This window comes from Eucyclogobius newberryi, unplaced genomic scaffold (assembly GCF_026437365.1).
Source record: "Eucyclogobius newberryi isolate DKJ021-1_F unplaced genomic scaffold, fEucNew1.0.hap1 SCAF_12, whole genome shotgun sequence".
NCBI classification, from domain to species: Eukaryota; Metazoa; Chordata; class Actinopteri; order Gobiiformes; family Gobiidae; genus Eucyclogobius; species Eucyclogobius newberryi.
In genome coordinates, this window is record NW_027315746.1 from 1,641,377 (window position 1) to 1,661,028 (window position 19,652).

Genomic DNA, 19,652 nt, shown 5'->3' on the forward strand with positions numbered 1-19,652 from the left:
GGGTCAGAGGGTGTGGTCACGGGTCGGAGGGTGCGGTCAAGGTTCAGAGGGTGTGGTCAGGGGTCGGAGGGTGTGGTCAGGGGTCAGAGGGTGTCCGGTTTGGGGACCACAGGATCTCATCTCTGCTGTTTGCAGACGATGTTGTCCTGATGGCTCCATCAAACCCGGACCTGCAGCTGCACTGGGACGGTTTGAGCCGAGTGTGAAGCGTCTGGGATGAGAATCAGCACCTCCTGATCAGAGGTCATGGTTCTCAACCGGAAAAAAGGTGGTTTAACCTTTCATGTCTAGGGATAATAATAATTGGTGCAACAAGTGTATTCCATGTGAGGGCAGACCTCGTCCTATGCCCAAGCAAAAAGCTCCAATGAGCCGTTCCAGAAGCTTCTGCCATACGTGAACTCCCCAGCAGTAGTTGTGACAACAGGTGTGTAGTGGTCTTTATGCTATGCCAGCTCAACGAGCGGTCACAGTTGCAAAGTGTTTATTTGAGAACTATATATCTGAACATGGTTGTGGTATTGCAAACAATTACCAAGAAATGTAACTATATAAATACAAGGTGAAGCTTTATTGACTCGTGCACAGTAAATATCACTTTCCCTGACTAAGGAATCTGTCCCTCATCCTCCAGAACAATGACATCATACATCCTTTTAAAGGCAGTGACAAAAACTGACACGAACGCATGACATCATATCACATCATCACAATCAAATCAGCTCCAAAAGACACAGAACCATAAAAGTCTAAAGATTAGAGCTCTCTCATTCTGAGGTGACTTGACCCTGGAGCCATGACCCTGGAGCCATGACCCTGTAGCCAGGACCCTGGAGCCATGACCCTGGGGCCATGACCCTGGAGCCATGACCCTGGGGCCATGACCCTTGAGCCATGACCCTCGACCCATGACCCTTCAGCCATCTAGAGCTAAGAGTCTCCATGCTTAACATTCATTTAACTTGTGTTCTTGGAAATAATGCCAGAAGGACCTTCTCCTCCGTGGTCCAAATCTTATGATCTTCTGGGACATCAGAGCCACAGACACAGAGTCACCTTCATACCACAGTCCAAACCCAGGAAACAGAGGCTCAGTGAAGGAGGAGCTGGAGGTGTGGAGGAGGAACAGTTTTCCATCAGAGAGAACCTCATAGAAGGACAGAGATCCAGCCTCAGAGTCCAGGAACACAGACACTCGACCTGAGGAGGAGGAGGAGGAGGAGGAGGAGGAGGAGGAGGAGGAGGAGGAGGAGGAGGAGGAGGAGAAGAGGGGTGTTTGTCTGTTGTTGTGATAGAAAGAGTAACGTCCTCAGTAACGTCCTCCACGGATCGTCAGACTCCAGGACTGATCATTGAGTCCAAACTCACTCTCCTCTCTCTTTCCTCTTCGTCTCTTTCCTCTGTAACTCACTGCTACATTAAAGCCCCTCCTCCCCCTCCAGTCCACCTCCCAGTAACAGCGCCCCCTCAGGCCAGTGCTGCTCATGACCTGAGTCCAGTATGTAAATCTGTCCTCATGATGTGGACGCTGCTGCTCCTCTGTCGTCATGGTAACTGTCCGTTTGTCCTCAGACAGTTTGAGTCTTCTGTGAGCTGTGTTTGGATCCAGAGAGAACTCACAGGAATCTGAGGACACAAACACATGACATCACTTCCTGTTCCTGTGAATCTGAACAGTTCTTTATATTGTTAGAGGTGATGAACAGAACAGTCATGTCTCAAGTCTTTTTCAGCTCAAATCTCTCTCTCAGATGTTTCCTCTTTAACTGTGAAGATTTGAAGTCTGATAAAGTCACATATTGTTCATGTTTCTTTGAACTGAATGAAATACAGAGACTCACACTTCCTCAGACCTGGGACCATCCTCTGTTCTCCAGCAGGATCCAACCTGAAACACACAAGTCCAGTTTAGACCAGACCACAGACCCAAACCTGGACCAACCATGGACCAGAGACTGAACCAGGACCCAGACCTGAGAGAGTCCAGGGGGCAGTGGGGGTCGTCCCGTAGAGCGGTCAGGAGCTCTGCTGAGGGTCCTGGATGGTTGTAGCTCAGGTCTAACTCTGTCAGATGGGAGTGGGAGGAGCTTAGAGCTGAGGCCAGAGCAGCCCCGCCCCTTTCTGAGACAAGACATCCAGACAGTCTAAAGACACACAGCATTACACTCATGTGGACACAAGAGGCAGCGTTACACTCATGTGGACACAAGAGGCAGCGTTACACTCATGTGGACACAAGGGGCAGCGTTACACTTATGTGAACACAAGGGGCAGCGTTACACTCATGTGGACACAAGGGGCAGCTTTACACTCATGTGGACACAAGGGGCAGAGTGCATCATGGGAGCGTTTCACCTGAGAGTCTCCAGTCTGCAGGGGGCGCTCTTCAGTCCAGAACACAGCAGCTCCACTCCTGAGTCCTGGAGGTCGTTGTGACTCAGATCCAAGACTGTGAGACTGGAGGAGCTGAGGACTGAGGCCAGAGGACCACAGCTGTGAGGGGACAGGCCACAGGCAGGAAGACTGAGGACAGAGAGGGACATTAGAGACTAGAACCATGACACAAGAGTTTAAATACAGTCTGGACTCACAGGACTTTGGTGGAGGCTTTGATCACCGGCAGCAGACCCAGGAGTGCTGTCTTTGAGACCTGGTATTTCCTCAGGTCAAATTCTTCCAGGTCTGAGTCTGAGGACAGTAAGAGGAAGGACGGAGCTGACCACTGAGCAGGAGAACTTAAGAAGCGACGTCCTAATCTCATGTACTCGTCTATCTCCATCATCAGACTGAGGTCGTTCAGCTCGTTCAGACAGTGGAGCAGGTTCAGACTTCTCTCTGCAGACAGACCCTCTTCATTCAGCTTTTCTTTGATGTACTTTACTGTCTCCTGATTGGTCCTTGAGCTACTTCCTGTCTGATTCAGCAGACCCTGCAGCAGGCTCTGATTGGTGGACAGAGACAGCCCCAGAAGGAAGCGCAGGAACAGGTCCAGGTGTCCGTTTGGACTCTGTAAGGCCTGGTCCACAGCAGAGCGGTAGAAGTCTGCCTCAGACTCAGGACTCTCAGAGGAGTGTGGTGATGACAGCAGGTTCTCTCCAGAGCTGAAGAAGGTCTGATGGACGTGAAGAGCAGCCAGAAACTCCTGCACACTCAGATGGATAAAGCAGTAGACCTTGTCCTGGTACAGGCCTGGCTCCTCTCTAAAGACCTGTGTGAACACTCCGGAGTACACTGAGGCCGCTGCAGCGTCCAGTCCACACTCGCTCAGGTCACACTCATAGAAGATCAGGTTTCCTTTCTGCAGCTGCTCAAAGGCCAGTTTTCCCAGAGACCGCACCATCTCCCTGGTCTCTGGAGTCCAGTGAAGGTCTGCCCCTGATCCCTGGTGATACTTGATGTTCTGGACTTTGGCCTGCACCACCAGGAAGTGGACGTACAATCTGTGTGAGAGTCCGGGGCAGCTCTGGTCTCTTTGTTTGTTCCAGAAGCTTCTGTATAATTGTGGAGAGGATCCAGCAGAAGACCGGGATGTGGCACATGATGTGGAGGCTGCGGATGCTCTTGATGTGGGAGATGACGGCTGTGGCCTCGTCTCTGAACCTCTTCTTGAAGTACTCCTCCTTCTGCGGGTCGGTGAACCCTCGCACCTCTGTCATCATGGAGACACACTCAGCAGGGATCTGATTGGCCGCCGCGGGGCGTGTGGTTATCCAGAGGCGAGCGGAGGGAAGCAGGCTCCCCCTGATGAGGTTTACCAGCAGCACGTCCACTGAGACGGACTCTGTGGGGTCGCTCAGGACCCGGGTTCGGCTGAAGTCCAGAGGAAGTCTGCACTCGTCCAGACCGTCAAAGATGAAGAGCACCTGGAGCTGTTGGAAGCTGCAGAGATCTTTGGATGGACTGAAGAAGTGGTGCAGCAGCTCCACCAGGCTGAACTGTGTGTCTCTGAACACATTGAGCTCTCTGAAAGTGAACGGGAACAGCAGCTGGAGCTCCTGATGGGCCCTGCCTTCAGCCCAGTCCAGACTGAACTTCTGAGTCAGCACTGTTTTCCCCACGCCAGCCACGCCCTTCGTCAGCACCGCTCTGATTGGCTCTGATGAATGTGGGCGGGCTTTAAAGATGTCTTCACATGTGATGGTGGTCTCTGGAGCGGCCGCTCTCCTGGACACGCTCTCAATGTGTCTGACCTCATGTTCCTGGTTGACCTCTGAGGCTCCGCCCTCTGTGATGTAGAGCTCTGTGTAGATCTGGGTCAGGGGGGCGGAGTCTCCTGCTTTAGCCACGCCCTCAAACACACAGCTGAACTTCTGCTGCAGATGAGACTTCAGTTTATCTCTACAAACTCCAACAGTGTTTCCTGAATAAAGACACAAACAACTGTCAACTCAAGCTCCTTCTGATTTGTGAAAACTTCTTCTTCACTAAAATGTCAAATGAACTACTTTTAATTGTAAAGTTAAACAGATCAGAGCCTGGAGCTGTTCCTCAGATGGACAGTAACAGAGTTCTTACTGTCCTGCAGGAGCTGGGCCAGCTGCTCCTGGTCCATCCTCCTCAGGAAGTCCAGGGTGATGTTCAGAACCTCTCTGCTGCTCGGCTCCTCCCCCTCACTCTCAGAGCATTCTGGGTAATCTGAGGCTAGGAGCCTGTGGAGCCTCTGCAGCTGGTCTTTGACAAAAGTCAGGACGTCCTCCTCCAGACGCTGGAACACAACAATAAGAGAAGAGTTTGAGTCACAGAGAGAACCTGAGGAGCGCGCCAGAGAACCCCACACATGCTGCGGTCGTGGGATACTCACCCTGAAGATGGCGTCCAGCTGCTCCTTTGGGACCGGCTCCCTGTGGAACGATCACAGACATGAACAGGAGAGTCCCACATCTCTGAGAGAAGAGCTGTCTTTGTCTCTGAGACTCTGTACAATCTGTAGAAGACCCTGTGATCCTGTCCCACCTGAACTCATCTGTCTCACACTGAGAGCAGCTCCATTCAAACACAGGATCACTGTTTGCACTGATGAAGGATGAGCAGCAGGTGGCGCTGTCCTGAGAACATGTCTAGAGCTCTGGATGAAGCAGCTCTCACCTCTGGTCTTCAGGAGGAGCTTCTCTAAAGTCTGGAGGAAGGTATTTAGAGTCATCACTTTTCAGAGACAGAGATCTGGGATCAGGTCCAGGTCTGGGTCCAGGTCTGGGTCCAGGTCCTGGTCCAGGTCTGGGTCCAGGTCTGGGTTTAGACCCGGGGGCCAGGTCCAGGTGGGTCCATGTTGTAGGAGCTGGAATCAGAAGAGTCCATTTGAACAGAACATACAGAGATGTCTCCTGTTCAGAAGCTCTGTTCTCCAGATGTGGAGTTACTGTGTCTCCCTCTGCTGGTCACATGACACATCACAAGGGACAATGTACAGAGACATGAAGCTCTCAGAGTCCACTCTCTGACACGTTCTGCACTACATATGTAACTCAGCTGTACATTCACGTACATATTAATCCTATTGTAATGTTTTATCCTATAGTAGATTTAAATAGTTTCTCTTTTTGACTTATAAAGGTTGTTTTATCTTTGTTCATTGTTTTATATTGTTCTGAATCACAAAAGTTCCTGTTTATGAATTCTGTCATTGACAATAAACCTTTTCTGGTTCTGGTTCTAATCTGAAGGTGAGAGTGGGATCTAAGGGGACATTTTGTATCATTTGAAATGATAAACTTTGAAAATGTCTCATGTTCTAATGTAAATGATTTGTTGAACTCTGTTACATCTAGTGTTTTGAATGTTCTGGACACCATCGCCCCTATAAAGGCTAAAATGGTTAAAAATAAGCAGAAGGCGCCGTGGAGAAATGATGATTCGGTCAGGGCACAGAAAAGGGAGTGCCGCAGGGCCGAACGGAAATGGCGCAAGTCAAAGCTCCAGGTTCAAAAAGAGATTTACAAAGAAAAGCTGAACATGTACAACCTAATCTTATGTAGAACTAGGGAAAGATATTTTTCTGAAATAATTGGAAGCTGCAGTAACAACTCGCGTGTCCTGTTTGCCACAGTAAACAGATTAACAAACCCTCCAGCTCAGCTGCCGTTAGAACTCATTTCCACATCCAAGTGTAATGAGTTTGCATTATTCTTTAATGACAAAGTTCAGGGCATTAAAAATGCTATAAATCCCACAATGCAAAAAATTACCCTAAAACCACCAAGACACTTAGAGCTAACTCACTTTGCACCAGTAACTGACAAAACTGTCCATGAGATCATCACCAGTCTGAGTTCATCTACATGCTGCCTCGATGTGTTACCCACCAGATTTCTAAAGTCTGTGCTGAACAGTTTGTTAGCACCATTTACTCACATAGTTAACATGTCGCTTCAATCTGGAACATTCCCAATGTCTTTGAAAACTGCGGTCATAAAGCCTCTCCTAAAGAAGAGCAGTCTTGATGCCGCAGTACTGAGTCATTACCGGCCCATCTCTAATCTGCCATTTTTGGGCAAAGTCCTTGAAAAGGTTGTTTACCAACAGCTCACAGATTTCCTCTTAATAAACAACTCATTTGATGTTTTTCAGTCAGGTTTTAGACCTCATCACAGCACTGAGACTGCTCTTGTCAAGGTGACAAATGACATCCGCCTGAACACTGACACGGGCAAAGCCTCAGTCTTAATTCTGTTAGATCTGAGTGCTGCTTTTGACACTGTCGATCATGGGATCCTCTTACAGAGACTAGAGGACTGGGTGGGCATCACTGGCACTGCCCTAAACTGGTTAAGGTCCTATCTGGAAGACAGGAAGTACTTTGTTGAAATTGGTAGCTGTGTCTCAGACCACATGACCCTGACCTGTGGAGTGCCCCAGGGGTCAGTCCTGGGTCCCCTTCTGTTCAACCTCTACATGCTGCCGTTGGGTCAGTTGATACGCAGTGAAAATGTGTCCTATCACAATTATGCAGACGACACTCAGATCTATGTTTCACTGTCGGCAGGTGAATATGGACCAGTAGATTCACTCTGTCACTGCATCCAACAGATCAGTTTGTGGATGCAAAACAACTTTCTCCAGCTGAACTCAGACAAGACTGAAATAATCGTTTTTGGCCCACAGAAACAAAGAGAAAGTGTTAGCGGTCACCTCCAGAGTCTCGCTCTAAAACCTACAAACCAAATTAGAAATCTGGGGGTAATAATGGACTCAGACTTGAACTTTAATAGCCACGTCAAATCAATAACATCAGCAGCTTTTTACCATCTAAAAAACATTGCCAAAATCAAAAATATAGTGTCAAAACCAGATTTAGAGAGACTTATCCATGCGTTTGTCTCCAGTAGATTTGACTACTGTAACGGCCTGCTCACTGGCCTCTCCAAACGAGCTGTAAAACAGCTGCAGTACATCCAGAACGCTGCTGCTCGGGTCCTGACTAGAACCAGGAAGTATGATCACATTAGTCCTGTTCTCAGGTCTCTGCACTGCCCCCTGTGGCTCAGAGAAGAGACTTTAAAGCAGCTCTGCTTGTGTACAAGTCTCTCCATGGCCTAGCACCAAAGTACATCTTGGATATGTTAGTGCCATATGAACCATCTCGGACTCTGAGGACCTCAGGGACCGGCCTCTTGCTGGTGCCCAGAGTCAGGACAAAACATGGGGAATCTGCGTTTCAGTTTTATGCAGCTAAAATCTGGAACAGTCTTCCTGAAGATGTGAGACAGGTTCTTCTCTGACAATGTTCAAATCTAAGCTAAAAACAGTTTTGTTTAGCTGCGCATATGACTGAAAGGATTTTTTCTTTGCACTCTTCTCTTTTGTTTGTGATTTTATTAGTTTAGAAAATCAGTTGGATTGATAATTTTTAATTTAGTTAATTTTATTGTATTTCTGTTTCTGTAATTTCTTTGTGATTTGAATGCATTTTTCTTGCTGTGAAGCACTTTGAATTGCCTTGTGTATGAAATGTGCTCTACAAATAAACTTGCCTTGCCTTGCCTTGCCTTGTATCACTTCCTCATTCACAGAAACATTCTTTACATTTGCTTTAGGGCTGCAGCTATCGATTATTTTAGTAACAGAGTAATCTATTGAATCTTTCTTCAATTAAATTCAATTGAAATTATTTTTGTAAGGCCCAAAATCACAACAACAGTTTCCTCTGAGGGCGACAGGGACTAAGCAATGTTTGTGGTGGCGAAGAACGATGTCCCAGAGTTCTCTGTCCTTAGACCCTCCATCTGTCCTTAGACCCTCCATCTGTCCTTAGACCCTCCTTCTGTCCTTAGACCCTCCATCTGTCCTTAGACCCTCCATCTGTCCTTAGACCCTCCTTCTGTCCTTAGACCCTCCATCTGTCCTTAGACCCTCCATCTGTCCTTAGACCCTCCATCTGTCCTTAGACGCTCCATCTGTCCATAGACCCTCCATCTGTCCTTAGACCCTCCATCTGTCCTTAGACGCTCCATCTGTCCATAGACCCTCCATCTGTCCTTAGACCCTCCATCTGTCCTTAGACGCTCCATCTGTCCTTAGACCCTCCATCTGTCCTTAGACCCTCCATCTGTCCTTAGACCCTCCTTCTGTCCTTAGATCCGCCTTCTGTCCTTAGACCCTCCATCTCTCCTTAGACCCTCCATCTGTCCTTAGACCCTCCTTCTGTCCTTAGACCCTCCTTCTGTCCTTAGACCCTCCATCTGTCCTTAGACCCTCCATCTGTCCTTAGACCCTCCATCTGTCCTTAGACCCTCCTTCTGTCCTTAGACGCTCCATCTGTCCTTAGACCCTCCATCTGTCCTTAGACCCTCCTTCTGTCCTTAGACCCTCCTTCTGTCCTTAGACCCGCCTTCTGTCCTTAGACCCTCCATCTGTCCTTAGACCCTCCTTCTGTCCTTAGACCCTCCTTCTGTCCTTAGACCCTCCATCTGTCCTTAGACCCTCCATCTGTCCTTAGACCCTCCATCTGTCCTTAGACCCTCCTTCTGTCCTTAGACGCTCCATCTGTCCTTAGACGCTCCATCTGTCCTTAGACGCTCCATCTGTCCTTAGACGCTCCATCTGTCCTTAGACCCTCCTTCTCGGCCAGGAAAAACTACAATGATTAATCAAGTAATCTATTGATTCTTTTCTTCGATTAATCCTTATTTTTTTGTACTTTCATAGACTATTTTAAAACATATGTTTCTGTTTTGTTGTGATTTTGAATGAACGCCCCATTACCTCTGGTCTTCAGGAGGAGTTTCTCTAAAGTTTGGAGGACGATCTTTGGAGCGGTCACTTCTCAGAGACAGAGATCTGGGAGCAGGTCCAGGTCTAAATACATCTGGGTACATGTAGTATAAGCTGGAATCAGAAGAAGAGTCCATTTGAACAGAACATTTGTGCAAATGTAGCTTTACATTTATGGTACGACACACTGCCCCCTGGTGGAAGTCACTGCAGATGTTATTATTCACAATTATTGACAATTCTGTAAAGCATTGGAACTGCGGCTGGTTTTTGTATATTAGTCATGTGTATTTGTGTACTTGTGTATTGTGTATTGTGTACTTGTGTACTTTAAGTTTGGTGCAGAGATTCAATGGCCTCAGTTTTGCCTGAGACCAGTGAGTTCTACAGCAGTGAAATGAAGACATGATCCTAGTTAAAGGTCTGGGATGATCCTAGTTAAAGGTCTGGGATGATCCTAGTTAAAGGTCTGGGATGATCCTAGTTAAAGGTCTGGGATGATCCTAGTTAAAGGTCTGGGATGATCCTAGTTAAAGGTCTGGGATGATCCTAGTTAAAGGTCTGGGATGATCCTAGTTAAAGGTCTGGGATGATCCTAGTTAAAGGTCTGGGATGATCCTAGTTAAAGGTCTGGGATGATCCTAGTTAAAGGTCTGGGATGATCCTAGTTAAAGGTCTGGGATGATCCTAGTTAAAGGTCTGGGATGATCCTAGTTAAAGGTCTGGGATGATCCTAGTTAAAGGTCTGGGATGCTTCCAGAGTTAGTGAGGTTTTGATTTAAAAGTGTTTAAATTGTTTTTGAGGCTTTGAACCATTTGCTTAAGTGCAAAAAGTGCTTTTTGAGGTTTACCCTAATGACAGATGGATTAAAGGGCTGTATGTTTTGTGCAGTTCAGAGTGGTTTTCATGTGCAGTTTGGGGTTGGTTTGAAGCAGGCGTACATGGTGCACCAGCTCTGGACTTGGCGTACAGTTTGTGTGCATCGTACGCTCACGCCAACACTGATAAATCCAGAAGAGTTTGAGACAAGAGGGAATCTGAGCTCCTTTAAAACACAGGATCACTATTTGCACTGATGAAGGATGAGCAGCAGGTGGCGCTGTCCTGAAGCTCTGGATGAAGCAGGTCTTAAGCCTTGTTCACATCGCGGCGTCAAATTCACGCCCGACGCAGAAGTATGTCGCCTGTACATTTGAAGACAGACGCCTCAGACGCGTCACTGGAGCGTCATCTCTGATTGGCTGCTGCGCCGAGTCCGAGGCAAAAAGAGTTGAAAGAGTTGCTTTGCGTTGGCCGCTTCGGACGCGCGTCGAAAGCGTCCGAGGCGTCTGGCGCGCAAACGCACCTGATGCGCCGCGCTCAAGGCCGAAGACGCAGGACACCTTCGACGCGCGTTCACACAGACTTTGAATGCAAACTGGACGCTTTGGACGCCCCATTACCTCTGGTCTTCAGGAGGAGTTTCTCTAAAGTTTGGAGGACGATCTTTGGAGCGGTCACTTTCCAGAGACATAGAGCTGAAAAGAGATCTAAGTCTGGGTCCAGGTCCAGGTCCAGGTCCAGGTCCAGGTCTGGGGCCAGGTCCAGGTCTGGGTCCAGGTCCAGGTCCAGGTCCAGGTCCAGCTCTGGGTCCAGGTCTGGGTTTAGACCCGGGGCCAGGTCCAGGTGGGTCCATGTTGTAGGAGCTGGAATCAGAAGAAGAGTCCATTTGAACAGAACATACAGAGATGTCTCCTGTTTAGAAGCTCTGTTCTCCAGATGTGGAGTATCATTATATATTAGGGCTGGGCAACGATTAAAATTTTTAATTGGGATTAATCGCATTATTTCCCTGATTAATCACGATTAATCGCATTTTTACTGCAAAATTCAAAATGAATTCAAAAGAAGTGTAAAGTGCATCAGCATTTTTATTCAGTAGCAGTTAAATAAAATATGAAGTATTCACTTGCCACAAAATCCTGAGCCACATTCATTAAAGATGAACAGACTTCAGAGGGAACGTCAGAAACATTGTAATCTCATTAAACATTAGACACTCAAAACACATTAGTAGTGTGTAATAGTTCATAATTCAAAATTTTGAACTACGTTCACAGCTCCAAAAATGAACTAGTTCAGTTCTTTTTTTCAATATTATGCAATAATTGTTCTAAATTATTTCCACAGCCCAAATACAACCACAGGCAGCAATTATTGTATTAGTTTAATGCTGAAAATATGTGTCAGATTTCATCTTCATATCCAATTTTGAATCCTCACCCAGGATTTACATTCACATTGAAGGGACAGACTTCCCCCATGTGTTGCTGTCCATTCAGCACCACACTAGCAGCAGTAGCAGGGCGACTCCTGCTGCTCTGTTGACGACACGCTGTGGTCGTGTCCGTGCTGCTTTTTGTTTTGATGCACATGCGCAGCGCGGTGCGACACGCGAAATCTCTGTCTCCGCGATCTATGGCCTCCACAACTGGAGCTCTCACACTTGCCAGACACAGGCTCTTTTTGGGAAACTTAACGGTGTTTTTCTCCTGGAAGTCTCTCGAAATCTGACACTTTATTGAACGAATTTTGCCGTTCACAGACACCAGAATGAAAGCGTTCACATTATCGTTCGTCAGCAGTAAAACCGTTCGTTCAGTTCATGTTCACCAAAATTATGAACACGTTCATGAACTTTCGTTCAATGAACGTGTTCAGGTACAACACTGGCTTTGGAATTGGTGCGGACCAGGGGAATACCACCTGCGTTAATGCACGTTAAAATAATTGATCGCGTTAAATAAGTGATGAGCTAACACGATAATAACGCGTTAACTTGCCCAGCCGTAATATATATATATATATATATATATATATATATATATATATATATATATATATATATATAAAATCAGGGCTCAGATTAAGGATTTTCACTTGTACAGCAGCAGCTGCTGCACAATCCGTATTTTTTTTCAAATTTATATAGCAATTTGATAATTGCAGGGCAAAACACGAAAGTGACTAACAATCAATATTTTCCATTGATGTAACAAGATTGTTTATTTCAAATGTATTTGTAATTATTCTATTTTTTTTAAACTCTTAACAAATGAACTTTTAAACACTTATTTTTTTCTAAATAAAATACAAAATTTGCAAATAAAATTATTTGTTGAACAAATTAATTAGCACCAAGTCAGAGCCTTATTTACAACTTTCTTCATCATCATCATCAGATGATTATTTGCATGAGTCTCATTTACATATGAATTGCCTTTACACTCACAAGTTACATATCACCACCAGAGTCGTCATGACGATGAGCTGTTTGTATCAGAATGACTCTTACACACAACACGTTTTGGTTTTGTCCTGGACATGAGTGAGTTTGACCCTTTGAATTCCACATCCTCGGTGTTCTCGGGGTGAAAACGGGAGCGATGAGGCGACGAGGGGTTTTACCAGCGCCGCGTCTCACTGATCTCACCACAATAACTACATGTAACACAATAACTACGTGTAACACAATAACTACGTGTAACACAATAACTACGTGTAACACAATAACTACGTGTAACACAATAACTACATGTAACACAATAACTACGTGTAACACAATAACTACGTGTAACACAATAACTACGTGTAACACAATAACTACGTGTAACACAATAACTACGTGTAACACAATAACTACGTGTAACACAATAACTACGTGTAACACAATAACTACATGTAACACAATAACTACGTGTAACACAATAACTACGTGTAACACAATAACTACATGTAACACAATAACTACGTGTAACACAATAACTACGTGTAACACAATAACTACGTGTAACACAATAACTACGTGTAACACAATAACTACGTGTAACACAATAACTACGTGTAACACAATAACTACGTGTAACACAATAATTATGTGTAACACAATAACTACGTGTAACACAATAACTACGTATAACACAATAACTACGTGTAACACAATAACTATGTGTAACACAATAACTACGTGTAACACAATAACTACGTGTAACACAATAACTACGTGTAACACAATAACTACGTGTAACACAATAACTACGTGTAACACAATAACTACGTGTAACACAATAACTACGTGTAACACAATAACTACGTGTAACACAATAACTACGTGTAACACAATAATTACGTGTAACACAATAACTACGTGTAACACAATAACTACGTGTAACACAATAACTACGTGTAACACAATAACTACGTGTAACACAATAACTATGTGTAACACAATAACTACGTGTTACACAATAACTACGTGTTACACAATAACTACGTGTAACACAATAACTACGTGTAACACAATAACTATGTGTAACACAATAACTATGTGTAACACAATAATTATGTGTAACACAATAACTATGTGTAACACAATAACTATGTGTAACACAATAACTACGTGTAACACAATAACTGTGTAACACAATAACTATGTGTTACACAATAACTATGTGTTACACAATAACTATGTGTAACACAATAACTACGTGTAACACAATAACTACATGTAACACAATAATTATGTGTAACACAATAACTATGTGTAACACAATAACTATGTGTAACACAATAACTATGTGTAACACAATAACAATGTGTAACACAATAACTATGTGTTACACAATGACTATGTGTAACACAATAACTACGTGTAACACAATAACTATGTGTAACACAATAACTATGTGTAACACAATAATTATGTGTAACACAATAACTACGTGTAACACAATAACTACGTGTAACACAATAACTACGTGTAACACAATAACTACGTGTAACACAATAACTACGTGTAACACAATAACTATGTGTAACACAATAACTACGTATAACACAATAACTATGTGTAACACAAGAACTACGTGTAACACAATAACTACGTGTAACACAATAACTACGTGTAACACAATAACTACGTGTAACACAATAACTATGTGTAACACAATAACTATGTGTTACACAATAACTATGTGTAACACAATAACTATGTGTAACACAATAATTATGTGTAACACAATAACTACGTGTAACACAATAACTACGTGTAACACAATAACTACGTGTAACACAATAACTACGTGTAACACAATAACTACGTGTAACACAATAACTATGTGTAACACAATAACTACGTATAACACAATAACTATGTGTAACACAATAACTACGTGTAACACAATAACTATGTGTAACACAATAACTACGTGTAACACAATAACTACGTGTAACACAATAACTATGTGTAACACAATAACTATGTGTTACACAATAACTATGTGTTACACAATAACTATGTGTAACACAATAACTATGTGTAACACAATAACGATGTGTAACACAATAACTACGTGTAACACAATTACTACGTGTAACACAATAACTACGTGTAACACAATAACTATGTGTAACACAATAACTATGTGTAACACAATAACTATGTGTAACACAATAACTACATGTAACACAATAACTACATGTAACACAATAACTACATGTAACACAATAACTTTGTGTAACACAATAACTATGTGTAACACAATAACTACATGTAACACAATAACTTTGTGTAACACAATAACTACGTGTAACACAATTACTACGTGTAACACAATAACTACATGTAACACAATAACTATGTGTAACACAATAACTATGTGTAACACAACTATGTGAGATCAGCGGGACGCGGCGCTCGTAAAACCCCTCGCCGCCTCCGGCTCCCGGTGGCTCCTCCCACTCTCCCGGTGGCTCCTCCCACTCTCCCGGTGGCTCCTCCCGCTCTCCCGGTGGCTCCTCCCACTCAGTAGTTTTCACACTGACAGCCGCGGGACCCGTCAGTGTGTCATGCTGTTGTTGACGATCGATTGACGAGTGATCAGTGCTTTTTAGGCTCATTGTTTAAACAATTGAACACGATTTATTTTGAATCGCAAAAGCTGCGACACAAAAACCCTTTTTTCTGACGAAAGCATCGCATTTGAGAGAAATTGCGTCGCATTTTGCGATGCGATACCGCTTATTCTGAACCCTGTAATGTAATACATATATATATATATATATATATATATATATATTATACACACCAGCATATATATCATTCTTCCTCCTTAAACCCTCAGCAACACTTCTTATGTTAAGATGCTTTTTAAAATAGTTCAGAAATGAAGCAGATCCAAATACACCAAAACTAGGACTAAACTAGCACTAAACTAACACTAAACTAGGACTAAACTAGGACTAAACTAGGACTAAACTAGTTGAAAGCAGACACTTAACCAGGTCTAGACCAGGACAAAGGCCTAAACACAGAAAACAAGCAGAGGCCTAAAGTGTGACTAAACTGGCTCTAAGTCAGAACTAAACAGATCTAAAGTGTTCTGAAGCGAGGAAAGAGCAAAGGTCAAATCATTTCCTCTTTATCTTTCATGTGAATGTAATAAATACTCACTGCGTCACCTTCTCACAGCCACGAGCCTCACAAACACTTTCACTTTCGTTTGTGTCACGTGTGTGTGGCCCCTCCCTCTGCAGTGGCCATGAGCTCCAGCAGAGGGCGCCACACCCCGGCTCTCAGGATGAGCAGCACACACACAGAGGAGCGGACCGCCCTACACGCGCGCGCGCCGGCCACACCCCCGTGACGTCACTCCTCACGTGCTTCTTCAGAGCTGCACATTTGTCTCTTTGAAACTGATGTAGAATAAAAGCTGCTTCTTTTCCCTCACGATCAGGACAAAGCTCCAGCTGAAAGACAAATGTTCTGCTTCTGTTCACTTCAGGACTAAACTAGCACTAAACTAGCTCTAAACTAGCACTGAACTAGCACTAAACTAGCACTAAACTAGCACTGAACTAGCACTAAACTTGCACTAAACTAGCACTAAACTAGCACTGAACTAGCACTAAACCAGCACTGAACTAGCACTAAACTAGCTCTGAACTAGCACTATACTAGCACTAAACCAGCACTGAACTAGCACTAAACCAGCACTGAACTAGCACTAAACTAGCTCTGAACTAGCACTGAACTAGCACTAAACTTCCACTAAACTAGCACTATACTAGCACTAAACCAGCACTGAACTAGCACTAAACTTGCACTAAACTAGCACTGAACTAGCACTAAACTTGCACTTAACTAGCACTAAACTAGCTCTGAACTAGCACTAAACCAGCACTGAACTAGCACTAAACTTGCACTAAACTAGCACTGAACTAGCACTAAACTTCCACTAAACTAGCACTTAACTAGCACTAAACTAGCACTGAACTAGCACTGAACTAGCACTAAAGTAGCACTAAACCAGCACTGAACTAGCACTAAACTTGCACTAAACTAGCACTGAACTAGCACTAAACTTGCACTAAACTAGCACTGAACTAGCACTAAACTTGCACTGAACTAGCACTTAACTAATACTGATACTGTAGTTGCTTCCGAAGAGTGCACACGCTTTTTTACTCGCTCCGCTTGCTATCGCTGCTTTCCTTATTTATTTTGCTTTTTAATCAGTTTTTGTCGTCCAAACATTTTTGCTTTAGACTTTTTCAAGTAAACCAAGGATTTTAAGAACATTTTTCCAGTTTTAACGACATATCTGACGCCAGCGACATGTCCGGGAGAAGAAGGGAGAAAGACTGTGAACGCTGTCGGAAATATCAACAAGAAATTAATGAGCTGAAAACATGGATATTTGTTTTGGAATCTGAAAAAGTTCTTCACGATACCATTCCTGTGTCAACCGATGGTAAGAAGAGCACACTTTTTACAAGAGAAACTGCTACTTTCAACCTAAACTGCAGTGACAGACCAGGCAGTTTCTTGGAACAAACTTGGAGCAAAGCCTAAACGATATAAAGATAACGTGAAGTCGCCTAAAATACAGCTCACAAACAGATTTTTACCACTTTCAGAGATGGAATTAAATGAAAAAAGGAAAGATGACGTGGCCAAAATACAGCGAGGAGGATCTGTGCCAAGAGCCAAGGTCACGCAGATTGTTTTGGTTGGAGACGGCGCGATAAGTCACGTGACGCATGAAAAGATAAACTCACATTCTTTTCCAAGCACCACTGTTTCTGAGATAACGTCACTCCTTCCAAATATTATGGCTAAGCATGGAGGAGCTAAACAGCTGATTGTGCACGTGGGTGCAGTGGACATGCGGCGGGAACAGACTGAAGTTTTGAAAAAAGACTTCTTGAAGTTATTCGACGTGCTTGATAAAATGGAAATCAAAACATTCATAAGTGGACCTCTTCCAAACATCGACAGGAGGATAAACAAGTTTAGCCGGCTTCTTCAGCTGAACACATGGCTGTCCAAAGAGTCTCTGGGCACCAGCAGGAGGCAGGTCCCTGAGGTCCTCAGAGTCCGAGATGGTTCATATGGCACTAACATATCCAAGATGTACTTTGGTGCTAGGCCATGGAGAGACTTATACACAAGTAGAGCTGCTTTAAAGTCTATTCTCTGAGCCACAGGGGGCAGTGCAGAGACCTGAGAACAGGACTAATGTGATCATACTTCCTGGTTCTAGTCAGGACCCGAGCAGCAGCGTTCTGGATGTACTGCAGCTGTTTTACAGCTCGTTTGGAGAGGCCAGTGAGCAGGCCGTTACAGTCTAATCTACTGGAGACAAACGCATGGATAAGTCTCTCTAAATCTGGTTTTGACACTATATTTTTGATTTTGGCAATGTTTTTTAGATGGTAAAAAGCTGCTGATGTTATTGATTTGACGTGGCTATTAAAGTTCAAGTCTGAGTCCATTATTACCCCCAGATTTCTAATTTGGTTTGTAGGTTTTAGAGCGAGACTCTGGAGGTGACCGCTAACACTTTCTCTTTGTTTCTGTGGGCCAAAAACGATTATTTCAGTCTTGTCTGAGTTCAGCTGGAGAAAGTTGTTTTGCATCCACACACTGATCTGTTTGATGCAGTGACAGAGTGAATCTACTGGTCCATAGTCACCTGCCGACAGTGAAACATAGATCTGAGTGTCGTCTGCATAATTGTGATAGGACACATTTTCACTGCGTATCAACTGACCTAACGGCAGCATGTAGAGGTTGAACAGAAGGGGACCCAGGACTGACCCTTGGGACACTCCACAGGTCAGAGTCATGTGGTCTGAGACACAGCTACCAATTTCAACAAAGTACTTCCTGTCTTCCAGATAGGACCTTAACCAGTTTAGGGCAGTGCCAGTGATGCCCACCCAGTCCTCTAGTCTCTGTAAGAGTATCCCATGATCGACAGTGTCAAAAGCAGCACTCAGATCTAACAGAATTAAGACTGAGGCTTTGCCCGTGTCAGTGTTCAAGCGGATGTCATTTGTCACCTTGACAAGAGCAGTCTCAGTGCTGTGATGAGGTCTAAAACCTGACTGAAAAACATCAAATGAGTTGTTTATTAAGAGGAAATCTGTGAGCTGTTGGTAAACAACCTTTTCAAGGACTTTGCCCAAAAATGGCAGATTAGAGATGGGCCGGTAATGACTCAGTACTGCGGCATCAAGACTGCTCTTCTTTAGGAGAGGCTTTATGACCGCAGTTTTCAAAGACATTGGGAATGTTCCAGATTGAAGCGACATGTTAATTATGTGAGTGAATGGTGCTAACAAACTGTTCAGCACAGACTTTAGAAATCTGGTGGGTAACACATCAAGGCAGCATGTAGATGAACTCAGACTGGTGATGATCTCATGGACAGTTTTGTCAGTTACTGGTGCAAAGTGAGTTAGCTCTAAGTGTCTTGGTGGTTTTAGGGTAATTTTTTGCATTGTGGGATTTATAGCATTTTTAATGCCCTGAACTTTGTCATTAAAGAATAATGCAAACTCATTACACTTGGATGTGGAAATGAGTTCTAACGGCAGCTGAGCTGGAGGGTTTGTTAATCTGTTTACTGTGGCAAACAGGACACGTGAGTTGTTACTGCAGCTTCCAATTATTTCAGAAAAATATCTTTCCCTAGTTCTACATAAGATTAGGTTGTACATGTTCAGCTTTTCTTTGTAAATCTCTTTTTGAACCTGGAGCTTTGACTTGCGCCATTTCCGTTCGGCCCTGCGGCACTCCCTTTTCTGTGCCCTGACCGAATCATCATTTCTCCACGGCGCCTTCTGCTTATTTTTAACCATTTTAGCCTTTATAGGGGCGATGGTGTCCAGAACATTCAAAACACTAGATGTAACAGAGTTCAACAAATCATTTACATTAGAACATGAGACATTTTCAAAGTTTATCATTTCCATAAACAGTGCACCTGTGCCATCACTTATGTGTCTCCTCTGAACAGCTGCAGGACCAACCGGTGGTTTGGGAGAAACAGACAGGTCAAAGAAGACACAGAAATGATCAGACAGAGCAACATCGATCACATTAACATTTGAAATATTT

At 44.0% G+C, this 19,652-nt stretch overlaps 1 pseudogene; it reads right to left on the reverse strand.

Annotated features, from left to right (window-relative positions):
- Window positions 1-1,094: 1,094 nt before the first annotated feature.
- LOC140355902 (NLR family CARD domain-containing protein 3-like) lies at window positions 1,095-10,973 on the reverse strand (annotated as a pseudogene).
- Window positions 10,974-19,652: the final 8,679 nt, after the last annotated feature.